Source organism: Gobio gobio, assembly GCF_949357685.1.
Source record: "Gobio gobio genome assembly, chromosome: 4".
NCBI classification, from domain to species: Eukaryota; Metazoa; Chordata; class Actinopteri; order Cypriniformes; family Gobionidae; genus Gobio; species Gobio gobio.
Window position 1 is genome coordinate 51316042 of NC_137100.1, and position 13432 is coordinate 51329473.

General features: G+C 38.5%; 1 protein-coding gene across 4 annotated transcripts in view; it reads left to right on the forward strand.

Moving 5' to 3' along the window:
• The first annotated feature begins 623 nt into the window (after positions 1 to 623).
• Positions 624 to 13432, forward strand: part of wscd2 (WSC domain containing 2) — a 78143-nt gene continuing 65334 nt past the window's right edge. For 2 of the 4 annotated variants that reach the window (XM_079815537.1, XM_079815539.1), the window contains exon 1: positions 624 to 1131. The gene's annotated coding sequence lies outside the window, so the exon portion shown is untranslated. The remainder of the gene's footprint in view (positions 1132 to 13432) is intronic. The other 2 variants (XM_079815538.1, XM_079815540.1) reach the window with 1 other exon arrangement.

The window sequence follows — 13432 nt, forward strand, 5'->3', positions numbered from 1 at the left end:
TTCAGTTTATCAATATAATTGTACGATTCAAATTAATATTAGCCTATAAACAAGTTAGGTCAAAAGGCTTGGCATAGCCTAATAATCAGAAAGTAGTCAAAAAAGTGTAATATAAACCTAAAAAGTGTAATGTAGGCCATAGATTAGCCTAGAAATACATTTATTAACTAATTTGTTTAACTTAATGTTAAAGTTACGCCGCAGTGCTGTGTTTTAAAACGTGTGCTTTTCGTTAGGCCGGCTTGGCCCTCTTGTGTTTCTTATATAGCCTGCATAGGCCTATGCAAATCTTCTAAAATATTTTACCCCAGGCAGTTGTAGTTTTGTGCATGTATGGCCAGTTCTGGATTACTTACAAATGCAGTTTATTACCGAATACAAATAACATGATTGTCGTTAGAAACGTAGCCTATATCATATACAAAATGATTAGCCTACCTCTTCGAGTTCACATAGACTATGCCATGTGCATTTACTGAGTAGGCTATTTTTGCTTTCCTGTCATAGTGTTTTTACAAAAGAGCACAATGTAGACTGTTCGAGAGGTCGCGTTTTATTCATTTAATCTCGATTTATTTATTTAAAAAGGTGTCTCATGCTGTGTCTGTGTGAGAACTCTAGGCAGTGCTGTCGGGCGGTGCGGAGCGCAAGCTGACGCGCGCCTGCTGCTGTTGCTGTGAACCGACGGGATGTGAGACACGCGCCCTGTACGAGAGAAGAGACAGACGGGTCTCCTGAGAACAATCTAACGGACAGGACACCTTCTGAATCTTCTCTAGAAAAAGGAATAGCAGGTACTATGTGGCCGCGTTGTGGGTGCGCGCGTGCGGCTCTGAGCGCGCGACGATGTAAAAGACAGCGCGTAAGGATTCTGCGGCAGCTGTGATCGGGAATAACTGGGATTGGAAAACTCAGCGGGGCATGGAAAACCACGCTGATCACTGAGCAAATAATCAACCAGACAATCATTTGCAGACGTATTCATTGTGTGCGCCTCCAGGCGCCTGGTTCTTCGATCAATTACCACAGTGGAAGAGACGCACAGAGCATTTGGATGCGAATTTACTCTCAAGGGGTTCCGTAGTTTCTGCCCTGCTCAATTCAAAGCTACTGAAAAGACCTTACAGTCAGGTAAGCCGTCAGTATACAAGTTTATCATGCCGCCAGACGACATGAGTGTAAGAGACTGATTGAGGGTGACGTTTTAGGAACAAAGTGAATTGGAGTCCGCATCTTCAGAGTTTATATGTCAGCTATGTTGCACCGTCAACTTAGTCTACTGTTTTTTTATTAGTATCTTCATTTTATTCATTTTAACCTCCCTTTAGGTGTATTAAACCGAATGCATAATAGACTACAATAATATTAGAAAATGTTGTATTATGTTTTTTTTAGATGAAGTATCTACATCAAGTCACACTGCAGGATACCTCTGTGACTGTCTGACAGTCAGATGTGTGTTATTCCTCTAACATGTTTTTATTGCTTTAGATTTAAATGCCATGAAATACTCCATAGCATAGAACTCAGAATATTTTTATAGATGCATTAAAAAGCTACATACAGTGCATTAAAATAATATTTTTAAAGCGTTGTCAAGCCATTAAAACCTTTGCCGTAAAATAAGTGTTGTTTTTAGCTGTAGTTCCGAAGAACCAAAATATAGGGGCATTGCCAAAACATCTGAAAATAATCGCCAACATCCCCAGTATTGCATATAATACAAAAATTATTTTGTAAAATCAGGGTCCCAATATACTGTAGATATGGCATATTAGATTATTTAACTTTAAAATATGGCATAGGCTGGTTTCTGAGCATTTTCACCTTCTATCAGCATATCTCTGAGCTTAGACATACATTTCACTGTTGCCTGTATGCTAACTTATGTTTCAAAGGAAAAATTGTACTCGTCCTCTGAACTGACACTCTACCCATAAGGCCCATAAATGTATTTATTCATAATGACATAATTCATAAGTCTTTGTTGCTGTAACAGGATCAGTGTTTTGACATCGGCACTGCTTTGTATGATCTCTGGTGCTAATGTTGAAGAAATCCCTTTATTATCAGGTACTCTAAATCTGTGGAATGTTCAGAACAAGGAGTTGAACTCTTTGTGTCTCATGAACCTAATAATATTGGTATTAAATATTCTCAAGAGCCAGTTACAGAACTTCCAATATCATAGAGAGTTCTCAACTCCAAAAGCAAGTGGGCCCTTTAACATTTACAAGCGTCTGGATGTCTTGCGTGTGTCTGTAACTAATTTGAGAGCGGTTGTGTAAGGTTTAATAACTCACTACTGTCTAAAATCCGTCTCTGCAAATTAGCAGCACAGTGTGTGTTTTATGATTCTGTTCATTCTCAGTCACTGAGATGCGGTTGCTATAGTGAGTTACCCTCTTCATACTCTCTTAACACATATTCCCAGATTCTACTAGAACATTGATTTATTTTTTTATCCTGAAATGTAAGATGGTTCTCCTCTCTTTTAGCCTCTCTGTCTATCTTCGTACTAGTGCTGTTTAAGTGCTAAAACACATCTATAATTGAATCAATCACTCTCTGTTAATATGCCATTTTTGAAAAGCATTTTCTATGCAGACCATTGTTAAAGATAACTTTTTCATGCTCCAAAGGAGTGCCAAACCAAACCAGCAAAGATAAAATGGAGAGAAGTAATGAAGCCGACATGAATCTTCAAACAGCTGGGGGGTATTTTAGTTTGCATAAGAGAACAAAGGTTGGTGCTTTATATGAGCTTGTTTCATATATACTAATGTTGTTCTGGAATTTTAGAATTTCTATATTAGATATAAGAGTTGTTGTTTTTTTACGTAACTGACCAGCTGCAAGGCTGCGTTGTGCTAATCGGTTGTGTTCATCATAGATTCAGTGCTCTGGGCTGTTATTTTTTATGCGTTCAGTGGCGTGTGAGATTAATTAGTCTGTGTATCTGGTTATGAAACTCCTCTGATCGGAGACTGTGTGTTCCATGTGACTTGTTATCGGACAAAAAGCGCCAGATTTACCAGAGTCTTTAGGAGATGTTGGATGTTTGCACATGTCATTTCAATGACCAGATCAGTGAGACTGTAAGACCTTCTGTCATAAACTGGGTGCTCTATTTTCAAAGTAGAGCACTACATTTTTATCTGAAGATTCCTTCCATTCAGAACGTGCATTTAAAAGAATCTAAAACAGTTCAAATTTATCAATACTTCATACTTGATGTTTTTTCAGGATTTCAGTATTGCATTCCTACATCTTTTAACTCTTTCCCCGGCAGCGATTAAAAAAAAAGTTGCCAGCCACCGCCAGGGTTTTTGATCATTTTCAAAAAAAATGTAATGGCCCATAGAATATTTTGTTGTATGAATATCTGAACATGCAACGTATCAAAAGAAATAGCAGACCCTCTGCTTTTAAACAAAAATGGTTTATTCTAGCTTCATGCGTTCCTTTTTTATCAACACTTAAATATGGGTAAGTTTCAGGAAAAAAAGCAACATTTAGAACAAAAAGCTGAGAAAATCATGTTTTTGTCAAAGACTACATCCAGATCAGATTCAGAGCGATGATCAAACACAGATGGAGTAGATCGAGTCCATCCATCCACACCCCTGCAGCTTGCACAGTCCTATAGCTCGTTCTGGGTCAACATTTCATTCAGTAACATTAGGCAGTTTTGATTTATATGATGTTCAATGTTGATGATCACATTATTTTACATATGCATCTGCTTGCATACGATCACTTGTTTTTTTGCGTCTTCTTCGCCTATGTTTTGATCAGGAGATTCTGTACTCATTCAGAAGATGCGTAATAGCTACCCCTAGCGTCTAACAGTGAAAACACGGAAACATGGAAAATCTGTGTTTGGCAGGGAAGAGTTTTCTCACAAATAATGGAAAATTCTGTGTTGGCGGTCTAATGCTATTTCATGCATTCTGACTTATTTTTTTTTAATTTATTTTTTTATTTTATTTTTTACTGCATTTATATAGCGCTTTTAACAGACCAATGGCCATCCAAAGCACTTTACACATTGCCTCACATTCACTCATTCACACACCGACTGACTTATTTACACTTTTAAAGAGTTGAATTCGCATGCGCTCATCCGGGAGAAGCAATTCTGCCTATTATGACCTCACACAGGCCCATACTCAAAAATTTGTTTTCCAAATCGTATTAGAATCCGGAAGGAGTGTATTTGGCTCACAGAAAAGCTCTGTCTTACGTCCAAATCATTCATGAGAATTCAACTCTTTAAATAAGTCAGAATGCATGTGACTAAATAAGTCACTAAATAACTGGTGTGACTAAATAAGTCACATTTCTTTAGTGACATTGTTGATTTCGTGGTCTAAAAACCAAAATGCCAGCACTGCCGACGGCTTCCGTAACCTGGACGAAGCTCATTGATGTGCGCATCCGGGTTACGGAAGCCGTCGAAAGTGCTGGCATTTTGTTTTTAGACCACAAAATCAACAATGTCACTAAAGAAGTGTGTTTCTGGTTGTGAGGGAAAGATTGCTCAGCTTCCCAAATAACCCAGCGTTAAACAGTGGATGCAGTTTGTTTTTCTGGAGCAGCAACGGAGTTTTGCAAGTCTGTTTGTTTTTTCCCTGTCACAAGTCGAAACCGGTGAGTGAAACTGCATCAAATGTCTGTGTTTTGTTGGCAATCAGCACGTAAGTGCATATAATGTTAACAACACGGACATATATTGAATAGAAAGTTATCAGGGCCCTCCAGGATGTATTGTGCATGTGCGTGTGTGTGTGTGTGTGTGTGTGTGTTTGTGCGCTCTCTTTAGCTCCGCCCACTGCACTCCTCCACGAGTTTGGCTGTTTTTTTTTGGAAAAAATCGGTACAGCGTATCTGTCTTTTATAAATATGATAAAACTAAAGATTCTTCGAGATATGAAGGACGCAGTACTACTCTATAGGTACTCACATTAACATTGGCTGATTGGCTGAAACTGTGTGTGTTACCCCCCCCCCCCCCCCCCCCCCCCCCCTTTAAAGATGTGTCTATTATCTTCATTTCATACTTGGACATTTAGTTGGTACAATAGTTGGTACATGCAATCTCATGTCGATGTCATATTTCAGGTTTTGTCTCAGCGTCAGGTACTCTCAATTAATCAAGGGCGCTTAATTAATTTAAAGCAGTCAATTAAAGTCTAATATGTATTTAGAATTCAGACTTTAATCACCAGTCATTGTGTTAAATATCACACTGCTACATTTTATTTTAATTTGTGATCAACTGCTGTTGCTCGTATTGCAGTTCTTTGCCTATTCAGCCCTGAACCTATTATTCACTGAACTAATTATTCAGTTCTGATCTACTGCTCAGAAATCAACTGGTAGCATATATCTGGCCTGAAAGTGTTCCACAGTTAGGTAAGGAACTAAATCAGAATTTTACAATCCAGTAGAGGAAATCAATCTGCTTTTCCTGGGGGGTTGTAATTGCTGAGTGCACATTGGATGTCATATTGAACTTTATCCATATGTCTGAAGCCAAATGTGGAACAGACAGGGCTACACTATCATGATGTGTCTCAGCAAGATTGGAGACAAACTGAATTTAAGCCAATTTTTCTAAATTGGGCTATTTGCCATTATAATAAATGGTTTATTTTATGGGTAGACATGTCACATCTTAGTTTTCAATACGCTTTGTATAACATTGGAATTACAATAGCTGCCATCCGTTAAAAAAGTCATTCAATGAATAAATATACAGGACTGACAGAGTTTTCAAGACTGTTTACACCTGTATTTAGCGCTGACCACTAATCGGGTCATTAGAGACTGATGTTAACTGTTTCCTCACCATTGATGAGTTATCTCGTCTTTTATGAGAAAGCACTTCCCCGCCAAAGACAAGTTTTTACGGCTTTCTGTGTTTTCACTGTTATAAGGTAGGGGGGCTATTATGCATGTTCTGAAAGAGTACTGAATCTCCTGATCAAAACACAAGCTAAGAAGATGCAGATACAAGCGATAGCATATGTAACCATATGCATATGTAAAATAACGTGATCAACATTGCATTAAAAGGCATATAAATCAAAACTGCCTAACGTTACTGAATGGAATTTTTTTGAAAATAATCAAAAAAGCTGGCGAGGAACAGCCAACTTTAAAAATTCAAATAAAAATGCTGGCGGGGAAAGAGTTAATAGCAGATATTAACAGGGCTACACTACCATTCAGTTCCTAACAGAGTTTGTTTTCCAACAGCAAGTCTCTGGACAAAATTAGAAAGATAATAAAAGATCATATATCTTGTTTTTAACAATTGTCCCCTGAGCTCTGTGATACTTCCAAAGGTTTCTCCTTGATTTATCCTTTATGGCTTTCGCTGTACTTTATTCATCACTTTACTCTTAATTTTTCTGTTATCAGTGTGCTGAGTGTTCTTTATGAGCTGAAGACTTACCGTCTATCGCTGAACTTTCTTCTTGACCTTGGCAGAGTTGAAGTTGATAGCATTGCTGCAGATTTGTGTTTTGGCCTGCATACAAATATGCATGTCTTAAAAATGTTTCATCATGAGATTTCCTTGCTTAAGATGAAGAAACATATGCCCAGCGTCCAAATATGCATACTTCCATAAAATAGGTGAAAAACAATATCCGAGCTGAGTAGTATGTCTGAATTCACAGTATTCATAAAATAGTTTGCGAAAAGTATCTGGTGGCCATACCACTTCTGGTGAGATTATGAAGTGTGCAACTAATCAACACTTCTAACAGAAAGACTCGGGAGAATAAATACTGTGACAATTATCCATTTATTAACAACCCAGCAAGCAATAAAGTACTTTGGCATAGGCCCCGTCCGTAGCTCGCAATCTGAGGGTCCGGACTCTGCATATCCTGCCTGAAGACGAAGGCAGAGGCGCAGCCGACCCCCCCGTGAGGTATGGAAGAGACCATCCTGGTGGTGGTGGGGTGGATGTAGGGAAGGATTTGACTTGGAGGTGGTGGGGAGGATGGCGGTGAATTGGAGCGTCAGCATCTGCGAACTCAGACATGAGTAGTTACCAATCTTTTATACCCAAGTATTAGAATGTGATTGGATAGATAAAAAAGTTGAAGTGACGTGACAATTAAGTCTTCCCGGCAGAACTTATGCTAAAAATTTCATTTTATTCCATCAGGCCATGGGAGATGACATTGACAATGACAACATGGCAAATATAGCACATTCGAATTTCTTTCAAACTACACGCATTCATGCTATATAAAACATACTTTTTTAACGGTCATGAAGCAAGTTTCAAACCAAATGTAGTGCATAATATATACAGTATGCGGCTTTGGGCACAGTAATATATTTACTGTATAATTGACATTTTCACTAATGCATTTTAGAACTGTCTTCTTTACCCATGAAGAACACTGCCTTAGAATTAGCCCAAAAAATAGGTTATACCATAATTATTTTGTGAACCTTTGGAACCGCCTTCACTTCGTGATTGTGCTTATATGATGCTCACTATGTTTTGGAACAGAGCTTGAATTGTTGGCTACATGGATATTAACTTCAGATATTGCATTTATTGTATCTTCAAAGTTCAAGGGAGGGGCTGTGGAAGTGTTATTATTTTCTTTGATCATCCCTGTCCTTTGCTTGACCAATCGCTGAGGCACAGCATCACTGTGAGATGAAATCATCTTGAGGAAGATCACACTAAGCTTTTTGAGTTGAACTCTTGAGTCGCAGTAAGTGATGTTTGCATTTAAGATGCCTGGGCTGTCAGAGGATGTGCAGTCATGCCAGCATAAGCATAAATCTGTTGTTAATGCTTGGCACAGAAAATGGGTTTTAATTTAAAAATTCAACAGCTTTACTTTACTGGCACTTTCTGCTTGAGTTTACTGGCCGTTCAGAATCTCCAGAAAATGTGTTATTTTTCAGATGGTAAAATACTTTTTTCCTATTCCAGCTTAAAGGGTTAGTTCACCCAAAAATGTAATTACTGTCATCAATTACTCACCCTCATGTCGTTCCAAACTCGTAAGACCTTCGTTCATCTTTGAAACACAAATTAGGATATTTTTGATGAAATCCAAGAGCTCTCAGGCCCCTCCGTAGACTGCAATTTAAAGGATTAGTTCACCCCAAAATGAAAATATCCTGATAATTTACTCACCCCCATCTCATCCAAGATGTTCATGTCTTTCTTTCTTCAGTCGAAAAGAAATTACGTTTTTTGAAGAAAACATTCCAGGATTCTTCATAATGGTTTTCAATTGCAATCAAAATGTTGAAGGTCAAAATCAATGCAGTTTCAAAGCGCTCGAAGGGCTTCAGAGACTCCAGAGACTTCAGAGACTCACTGCGTGATCCCAGACGAGGAATAGGGTCTTATCTAGCGAAACGATCATCATTTAAAAAATGAAATAAAAATGAATTTACTTTTTAACCTAAATTGCTCATCTTGCGCAGCTCTGCGAGATGCTAAGGATGAAATAATCACGTCGGAAAGATCACGCTAGACGTAGGCAGAAGTACCACCCCCGTGTTTACAAAGCGCTCATGTGAAGACTAATAGAGACAGAGCGTATTTAGGCCACGCCCACACAAGGGGGGGAAACAATCCAACGCTCTCCATTGACTTTGCATTGCGTGAGGCTGCCTCCTTGTCATTTCGGACTTATGACAAAAAACAGAACATGTCTAAAAGCTGATATGTGACAAGGTGTACCGCAAACAAGCTAAAAAACACAGAAATAAGTTTTTATAAGCTGTCGACCCAAAATACGAGCGTTTAAGGACACAAAAGGGGATAGAGGCAATAAAACGTGAAGCTTCAGCAGGAAGAATGGGTCAGTCAGTTTTGGGATCCTGACACTCAGTTTGCCTCAGTATGCCTATGTGTGCAGTAAACACTGACACTGTTAAGTCAAATATCCAAATGTCACTTTTATATATTATATTTCCTGTCTCTGATCACGTTCCCCTCCAGTGGGTGTAGTTCTCAGTGTAACGTGTCGCGCTCTGTCTCAATGGCCTGTATCCACTTTTGTGTTCTTATAAGCTCGTTTTTTGGGTCAACAGCTTATAAAAACTTCTGTTTTTTTAGTTCTGGGTTTTGTTTAGCTTGTTTGCTGTATACTTACTTTGTCACATATCAGCTTTTAGACATTGTTCTGTTTTTTGTTATAAGTCCGAAATTACAAGGAGGCAGCCTCACGCAATGCAAAGTCAATGGAGACGGTTGGTTTGTTTTCCCCCCGGTGGGCATGGTCTTCATATTATGACACGTCTATACAAACGGCCTTTACCAAAAACACTCAATTTGCAACTTCAAAATCGCCCGATATCGTTGTTTTACCTTTTTTTTTTTTTGCTATATGGGCGTTTGCATTAGTCTTCGCATGAGCGCTTGTAAACACGGGGGCGGTACTTCTGCCTATGTCTGGGGTGACCTTTCCTATGTGATTACGACATCCTTAGCACCTCACAGGGCTGTTTGCTCGACCAGTGGTAGGACAGTAGGATTTTTTGGCAAACCTGTTTGAAAACTAGTGATGTGAAAATGGCTCACTTGTCCATTAACTATAGCTGTTATTCACCACACTCACTCATTCTGACAGCATTATCAACAAACAATTAGGGCTGAAAATAAGACTTTGTGATGTTATTTCCTCTATCTGATTTCATCCATAGAGAAAAGATAATCTATTGAGCTTTTTTTTTTATCTGTTACAAGGAAAGCCTGAAGAATGGGTTGACTGCAGAGCAGCCGTATACATCTCAGCCAGATTTTCAGCTTAGTCCCGGATTATCAGCAACACTGGGCTTTTTCAGTAAATAATACTCAAGTAATCGCTGTTTGGACAGGTGGTGGGATATGAGAGAACAGAGCAATATTTTCTTTCTTTTTTTCTTCTTTTTTTCCCTTGGTCGGCGCCCTGATTTTTTTTCTTTTCTTTTTTGGATGTTAGTTTGCTATACTTATGCAGCTTTGTAAATGTATAATATTTCATTAAGTTAATATATAATTGGCAGTTGTCCCTGCTAACCAATTTCTTGCATTATCTTTCATATCTCTCATAGCGCTCATTGGTAACATATTCAATTAATTTCATCTTAAATGAATGTTGAAGTCCTGATCACTTACCACTCATCGAGGTTTATTTTTTACAATAATGATGGGCTGACTGGATGTTACATGTATGTTATGAATGTTATAGCTTACATAATTTACACATACCTCATGCATTTTTATGAATAAATCAGTTAGCAGTCAGGCCAGTTCTTCTAATGTTTTGCTTCTTAATTAGCTTTGGTTTCAAAACATGATACGTAAAAAATAAAACATCTGGCCATATGTTTTAAATCCTCTGTGACTGATACATAAGAACTTTCACATGCTCACTGGAATGAACTACAGGGTGCAGTCTGGAGAGGTTTGTGTATGTGTTCTTGTGAAGGTGTGAGCAGGGGGTGTTTGAAAGCTGTCCTCCAGATGCTTCTGTGTCTATGTTTTGTCAACCTTTTACAACTCTAAGCCATGACTCATTTTTTTTTTTTTTTTTACTGCATGGATGATGAACTTTAGGTCGGTTTGATTAATGACCATTTTAAAGCACTCTGTGGGGGGGACAGAGAATCTTGCTGTTTTAGATCTAAAAGAATGGATTGGCACACTGGAGGTGGTAGTTCAGAAGTGAGACTAAAAAGTAGAAGGGCACATAAACATACAGGGGTGGACAGTACGAGCAAATTCTCTCATTTTTAGTCAATTTATGTCAATTTAATGGTGTACATCAAGGCCATAACCATGTCTTATTGGTTTTATTGGTGTATTTTAAAGGATTAAAGGGATTTAAGGAAATGAAGAAAAAGAAATAAGAACGGTAAAAGTTCCAGTTCTAAAGTAAAATGTTTTGTAGTTTGTATTATTATTGTAGTTATGAAGTAAACTGTTTTTTTTTAAAGGGGTCATATCAGGGATGGAAATTAGCACCCGCCACCAGCCAAATGCGGGTGATTTTGTGTTGTAGCGGGTAAACTCGCTTCACCTACCGGCCACCGTGGCGGGTAAATAAAAATAGCATACTGTTTCACCTGGACGGCGGACACTTTTAGAGGAGGCACACCTTAAAAAAAAAAGTGGCGGTACATCGCAGGCGTTAAGAGGTCTGCAGAGAAAACATCTCAGGAGGAGCCAGTGGACAAAGAGTTTTATTTTTTAAAACGATGGAGACAACCAGACAATGGGGAGTCCCGCGATTGGTTAGTTTACGACGAGACAAATCTGACAATGTTCTGCTCGGTATATGTCGTCAACACGCTTCAGAAGATGCCAAAACTAATAGTTTCATTGTTGGGACTAAAAACCTAAAACTGGAAGCCATAAAAGACCACGAATCATCCAAACTGCCCTACTCATTTAATGAAATGTATATCAGTTCATGGTTTGTGTGTGTACAAGAGAAAAAGAGAAAATGTCAGTATTTCATTGAGACTTGAGTTTAAATAAACTGCTTAAGTATTGTAGAGCTTGTAGTATTAATTTTTACATGCAGTTACACATTGTCGGTTAAAAACAAGAAAGTGGCTGGTCGATTTTGAAATCCACCAGCCACAGTGGCCGGTGGACAAAAAAGTGAATTTCCATCCCTGGGTCATATGACGGTTCTAAAAAGAACATTCTTTTGTGTATTTGGTTTAATGCAATGTGCTTATGCGGTTTTAGGTTCAAAAGTCATTATTTTAGACATACTGTACATTATTGTTGCTTCTCTAAGCCCCTCCTTTCTGAAACGCGTCGATTTTTACAAAGCTCATCATTCTGAAAAGCCAGCGATCCAGTGCATGTGATTGGCCCGTGTGTGACAGAAATGTCACGCTCCTTATCATATTTGGAACATCAGCTCCCGAAGCAATATTGAAAGATGATAATGTTGGTCTTACCTTATCAGTTCGAGCTTAAATCTGATCCGGAAACTGCAGATGACCAAGCTGATAGATCAACTTTGCCAGCCCGACTGGACCAGAACGTATCAGATTGGTAAATTTGCATTTGTTATCGTAGAAACGATAAACAAGCGCCACTCTATACTGCTCAAAACTCGCGTTTGAACAGTTGGTAGCAAATTCTTAAAAAATTTAAAACATACTTACAGGCTGTGTCTGTGAGTCAGAAGAGCCAGACTGTACTTGCAAAGATGGAATTGCCCCACTTTTTAGAATCAGCCTTTGTGCTCTCCCAGGTGTTAGAAACAGTCCTCCAAAAAATGCGCAGCACACAGTCAAATATTTGGGTTGTACTGTTCTGGAACGGTGTTGTAAATAAAGCTTAACCACTGTTTTCTAATTGTCCCCTTTTTTGGGAGGCCAACGAAAAACACAACATCTCCACGACATGGTGGCAAGGGCGGCAACAATACTACAGCGAGAATAAAATTTACGCCTTCTTTCTTTGTGTATACATTTGGATGGTGTTATGAAACTATGCCCCCACATACTGATGTAGATTTGTGGGGGGCGTGTTTGAATTAAGCATTTTAGGAAGGTGGGGCTGAGCTTTAACTTTTACAACTCTTATAACTCTTATAAAAGAGCCTTACATTTTATCTCTTTGAGTTTGAGACTTTGAGCTTTGTAACTCTGCAGATCTTATACATGCACAAACAGCTACATAACACACTAAAGAGAAAGGAAAACAAGAAATCGCATCATATGGCCCCTTTAAATATGCACACATTCACTTTCATTTTGTCTGCCTAATATGTAAAAATGCAAAACGTTTCTGGTCACGTCAAATTCACTTATGATTTACATAATGTCATATTTTCAATTCAAAATGGTGAAATTTCATAAAAAACGTCAAGTAGTTTGCATCACTTGATGTTACAGTTGGTCGCTGAACGTTTTTAGCTACTTGCATATTACGACGCACTCTTTCACTGCTAAAGTGTCGCTTTGGAATTTACATTAAGAGTAAGCCATGCCTTCTTTGATTTGACTGGCCATCTCACTTATTCTGACATTTACTAGCACTGCTAGACTGCTGAGGCAGACCAACCTAAAAATATAACATTTTACTTTTGTCACCCTAGCAACGAACAGAGCGGTGTATAACATTTTGGCCATTTCTAATTATTCAGGAGGACTAGTCCCCCTTAATGTCTATGGTGGCTACGGCCCTGGTGTACATCAAAATATAGTTAATATAGGGATTTGCAGAAGATAAAACAATGTGTGTATAGTGTATAGTGACCCTGTAAAGATCTAGGGGTGGGCTGGGCAGTCTGACCGAAACATCACATTCGCAGTCATTTTATGTGAACGTAATGGTATACATCACAATATAGTTAATATAAGGAATTGCAGAAGACAAAACAAGCTATGCATAGTGGTTCATAAAGTTCAAACAGGAATTAATGGG